The sequence below is a fragment of the Hyla sarda genome, chromosome 11 (genome assembly GCF_029499605.1).
Source record: "Hyla sarda isolate aHylSar1 chromosome 11, aHylSar1.hap1, whole genome shotgun sequence".
NCBI lineage: Eukaryota > Metazoa > Chordata > Amphibia > Anura > Hylidae > Hyla > Hyla sarda.
Genome location: NC_079199.1, coordinates 90973404 through 90979403, shown reverse-complemented (window position 1 = coordinate 90979403; position 6000 = coordinate 90973404).

Here is a 6000-nt window from a genome sequence, read left to right as displayed (position 1 = left end):
TAGGAATTGCAGCCTATGTCATTTTCCAATTCCTGCCACTGTTATGTACACTAACTGTTCTCTTCTTTCTCTTATGTGTGCGAGATGCCCTGCCTGGCCAGTAGATGCTCTTGCGAGCTCAAAATAATACACATAATCCAAAAGATAACTTAGGTAAGGTTTATCTGTTGTGTTCTAGGGATAAGAGCGTGTAGCCAATGGACCCTAGTAGCTAGTTTATTGGTAGATTGTCTCAGGCAAGCCAGTAAAACCCTCAGTGTACTAAACAGGTAGCTAGTGTGGCAAAAATGTCTAGTGAGATTCAAAAATGTCTAATGAGATTCAAAAATGTCAAGTAGGATGTATCTCATGTAAATAATATCATCTTGTTACTAAATTCATTAACCAAGTAATCCTGTTGATAAGCCTACCCATGCATATGTTTGTACCTTAAAAAGTTAGACCTTATAGTGTTATACATCCTGACTAATGGACATTTGAAAAGTTATGCCCAGGACTGTTATAAATCAACCTTCACTTTGTCCCTCTTTGTCTTAGGGGACAGATGTCGAGGCCGACTTATTTTAAGTAAGGGGGTTTGTGGTGTCCCGTACCGTATTGCATACCATACCTTATATGGTGGTCCCTGTAGAGTAACTACGTTCAGGTAGGGTCCCCCAGGTGCGACAGCCCCTAGTCGCCTCTTTTGTTATGTCTAAATGTATATATTTAACACAATGTATATTAGTATGCTTACCTTTGTAGCGTCGCAGGACCTCCTTCGGTCATTTGACTATGTTAATTCCCCTATGGTATGTTGGATGACCTTTGGAGGTCCTTGGGTCACATGTTACCCATAACTCTATGTACAGTAGATTGACAGTTGTTATGAACCAGTGAGCTTTAGTCCGGCCCCTGCCCAAATAAGGGAGCTGTAGCAGATGATCGCTCTCTTGGGTTGCTGCTCTCGTGGATGCCGGACTAGCAGGACGGATCTGCACAACTTTCAAAGACAAGCTAGGCCAGAAATCTGCCGGCCTCAGCCTAAACTAAACCGTGAGTTAAAACCTCAATCCCTGTTAAAGCTAGCCTGATTACTGGACCGAATCTAAACCCCTAAATCCAGTGGATCACCGCAACAATTGCCTTCCTAAGCTCAATAGACTCACGAGGTCCCAACCACTTGTCAAGATCTAATAGACTCTGTTGTATGGACTGTTCCTGTTCATTATTGCTTAAAATCTTCAGTAAAAGTTCCGACAAGTTTCTGCAAATATCCGGTTGTGGACGATCAATTATTTACTATTTCCTTATCGCTCTTGGGAAGGGTGGCGGTAGGACAAGCACGCAGAGAATAGCCCCACCCTGGTGTCACGAATAGAAAGGGTTAAGCAGGCACCCTTAGTAACCGCACAGCTACACCCCCATATACCCTACTCCCCCAGGCTACCACATATATATATGTTACGCCGAGCGCTCCGGGTCCCCGCTCCTCCCCGGAGCGCTCGCTACACTCTCCCCACTGCAGCGCTCCGGGCAGATCCACTGACCCGGGGCGCTGCGATTCCGCTTCCAGCCGCTCGCGATGCGCACCCCGGCTCCCGTACCTGACTCGCTCTCCCTCGGTCCTGTCCCGGCGCGCGCGGCCCCGCTCCCTAGGGCGCGCGTGCGCCGGGTCTTTGCGATTTAAAGGGCCACTGCGCCGCTGATTGGCGCAGTGATTCCAATTAGTGTGTTCACCTGTGCACTTCCCTATATCACCTCACTTCCCCTGCACTCCCTTGCCGGATCTTGTTGCCATCGTGCCAGTGAAAGCGTTTCCTTGTGTGTTCCTAGCCTGTGTTCCAGACCTCCTGCCGTTGCCCCTGACTACGATCCTTGCTGCCTGCCCCGACCTTCTGCTACGTCCGACCTTGCTTCTGTCTACTCCCTTGTACCGCGCCTATCTTCAGCAGTCAGAGAGGTTGAGCCGTTGCTAGTGGATACGACCTGGTCACTACCGCCGCAGCAAGTCCATCCCGCTTTGCGGCGGGCTCTGGTGAAAACCAGTAGTGACTTAGAACCGATCCACTAGCACGGTCCACGCCAATCCCTCTCTGGCACAGAGGATCCACTACCTGCCAGCCGGCATCGTGACAGTAGATCCGGCCATGGATCCCGCTGAAGTTCCTCTGCCAGTTGTCGCTGACCTCACCACGGTGGTCGCCCAGCAGTCACAACAGATAGCGCAACAAGGCCAACAGCTGTCTCAACTGACCGTTATGCTACAGCAGTTACTACCACAGCTTCAGCAATCATCTCCTCCGCCAGCTCCTGCACCTCCTCCGCAGCGAGTGGCCGCCTCTGGTCTACGCCTATCCTTGCCAGATAAATTTGATGGGGACTCTAAGTTTTGCCGTGGCTTTCTTTCCCAATGTTCCCTGCACCTGGAGATGATGTCGGACCAGTTTCCCACTGAAAGGTCTAAGGTGGCTTTCGTAGTCAGCCTTCTGTCTGGAAAAGCCCTGTCTTGGGCCACATCGCTCTGGGACCGCAATGACCCCGTCACTGCCTCTGTACACTCCTTCTTCTCGGAAATCCGAAGTGTCTTTGAGGAACCTGCCCGAGCCTCTTCTGCTGAGACTGCCCTGTTGAACCTGGTCCAGGGTAATTCTTCCGTTGGCGAGTATGCCGTACAATTCCGTACTCTTGCTTCAGAATTATCCTGGAATAATGAGGCCCTCTGCGCGACCTTTAAAAAAGGCCTATCCAGCAACATTAAAGATGTTCTGGCCGCACGAGAAATCCCTGCTAATCTACATGAACTCATTCACCTAGCCACTCGCATTGACATGCGTTTTTCCGAAAGGCGTCAGGAGCTCCGCCAAGATATGGACTCTGTTCGCACGAGGCGTTTCTTCTCCTCGGCTCCTCTCTCCTCTGGTCCCCTGCAATCCGTTCCTGTGCCTCCCGCCGTGGAGGCTATGCAGGTCGACCGGTCTCGCCTGACACCTCAAGAGAGGACACGACGCCGCATGGAGAATCTCTGCCTGTACTGTGCTAGTACCGAACACTTCCTGAGGGATTGTCCTATCCGTCCTCCCCGCCTGGAAAAACGTACGCTGACTCCGCACAAAGGTGAGACAGTCCTTGATGTCTACTCTGCTTCTCCACGTCTTACTGTGCCTGTGCGGATGTCTGCCTCTGCCTTCTCCTTCTCTACTATGGCCTTCTTGGACTCTGGATCTGCAGGAAATTTTATTTTGGCCTCTCTCGTCAACAGGTTCAACATCCCAGTGACCAGTCTCGCCAGACCCCTTTACATCAATTGTGTAAACAATGAAAGATTGGACTGTACCATACGTTTCCGCACGGAGCCCCTTCTAATGTGCATCGGATCTCATCACGAGAGGATTGAACTTTTGGTCCTCCCCAATTGCACTTCTGAAATTCTCCTTGGACTTCCCTGGCTTCAACTTCATTCCCCAACCCTGGATTGGTCCACTGGGGAGATCAAGAGTTGGGGGCCCTCTTGTTCCAAGGACTGTCTAAAACCGGTTCCCAGTAACCCTTGCCGTGACTCTGTGGTTCCTCCAGTAACCGGTCTCCCTAAGGCCTATATGGACTTTGCGGATGTTTTCTGCAAAAAACAAGCTGAGACTCTACCTCCTCACAGGCCTTATGATTGTCCTATCGACCTCCTCCCGGGCACTACTCCACCCCGGGGCAGAATTTATCCTCTGTCCGCCCCAGAGACTCTTGCCATGTCTGAATACGTCCAGGAAAATTTAAAAAAGGGCTTTATTCGTAAATCCTCCTCTCCTGCCGGAGCCGGATTTTTCTTTGTGTCCAAAAAAGATGGCTCCCTACGTCCTTGCATTGACTACCGCGGTCTTAATAAAATCACGGTTAAGAACCGCTACCCCCTACCCCTCATCTCTGAACTCTTTGATCGCCTCCAAGGTGCCCACATCTTTACTAAACTGGACTTAAGAGGTGCTTATAATCTCATCCGCATCAGAGAGGGGGATGAATGGAAAACGGCATTTAACACCAGAGATGGACACTTTGAGTATCTGGTCATGCCCTTTGGCCTGTGCAACGCCCCTGCCGTCTTCCAAGACTTTGTTAATGAAATTTTTCGTGATCTTTTATACTCCTGTGTTGTTGTATATCTGGACGATATCCAAATTTTTTCTGCCAATCTAGAAGAACACCGCCAGCATGTCCGTATGGTTCTTCAGAGACTTCGTGACAATCAACTCTATGCCAAAATTGAGAAATGTCTGTTTGAATGCCAATCTCTTCCTTTTCTAGGATACTTGGTCTCTGGCCAGGGACTACAAATGGATCCAGACAAACTCTCTGCCGTCTTAGATTGGCCACGCCCCTCCGGACTCCGTGCTATCCAACGCTTTTTGGGGTTCGCCAATTATTACAGGCAATTTATTCCACATTTTTCTACCGTTGTGGCTCCTATCGTGGCTTTAACCAAAAAAAATGCCGATCCCAAGTCTTGGCCTCCTCAAGCGGAAGACGCCTTTAAACGACTCAAGTCTGCCTTTTCTTCGGCTCCCGTGCTCTCCAGACCTGACCCTTCCAAACCCTTCCTATTGGAGGTTGATGCCTCCTCAGTGGGAGCTGGAGCTGTTCTTCTACAAAAAAATTCTTCCGGGCATGCTGTCACTTGTGGTTTTTTTTCTAGGACCTTCTCTCCGGCGGAGAGGAACTACTCCATCGGGGATCGAGAGCTTCTAGCCATCAAATTAGCACTTGAGGAATGGAGGCATCTGCTGGAGGGATCAAGATTTCCAGTTATTATTTACACCGATCACAAGAACCTCTCCTACCTCCAGTCTGCCCAACGGCTGAATCCTCGCCAGGCCCGGTGGTCTCTGTTCTTTGCCCGATTTAATTTTGAAATTCACTTTCGGCCTGCCGATAAGAACATTAGGGCCGATGCTCTCTCTCGTTCCTCGGATGCCTCGGAAGTTGAACTCTCTCCGCAACACATCATTCCTCCTGACTGCCTGATTTCCACTTCTCCAGCCTCCATCAGGCAAACTCCTCCAGGAAAGACCTTTGTTTCTCCACGCCAACGCCTCGGAATCCTCAAATGGGGTCACTCCTCCCATCTCGCAGGTCATGTGGGCATCAAGAAATCTGTGCAACTCATCTCCCGCTTCTATTGGTGGCCGACTCTGGAGACGGATGTTGTGGACTTTGTGCGAGCCTGCACTATCTGTGCCCGGGATAAGACTCCTCGCCAGAAGCCCGCTGGTTTTCTTCATCCCCTGCCTGTCCCCGAACAGCCTTGGTCTCTGATTGGTATGGATTTTATTACTGATTTACCCCCTTCCCGTGGCAACACTGTTATTTGGGTGGTCGTTGATCGATTCTCCAAAATGGCACATTTCATCCCTCTTCCTGGTCTTCCTTCAGCGCCTCAGTTGGCTAAACAATTTTTTGTACACATTTTTCGTCTTCACGGGTTGCCTACGCAGATCGTCTCGGATAGAGGCGTCCAATTCGTGTCTAAATTCTGGAGGGCTCTCTGTAAACAACTCAAGATTAAATTTAATTTTTCTTCTGCATATCATCCCCAATCCAATGGACAAGTAGAAAGAATTAACCAGGTCTTGGGTGATTATTTACGACATTTTGTTTCCTCCCGCCAGGATGACTGGGCAGATCTCCTTCCATGGGCCGAATTCTCGTATAACTTCAGAGTCTCTGAATCTTCCTCCAAATCCCCATTTTTCGTGGTGTACGGCCGTCACCCTCTTCCCCCCCTCCCTACCCCCTTGCCCTCTGGTCTGCCCGCTGTGGATGAAATTTCTCGTGACCTTTCCATCATATGGAGAGAGACCCAAAATTCTCTCTTACAGGCTTCATCACGCATGAAGAAGTTCGCGGATAAGAAAAGAAGAGCTCCTCCCATTTTTTCCCCTGGAGACAAGGTATGGCTCTCCGCTAAATATGTCCGCTTCCGTGTCCCTAGCTACAAGTTGGGACCACGCTATCTTGGTCCTTTCAAAATTT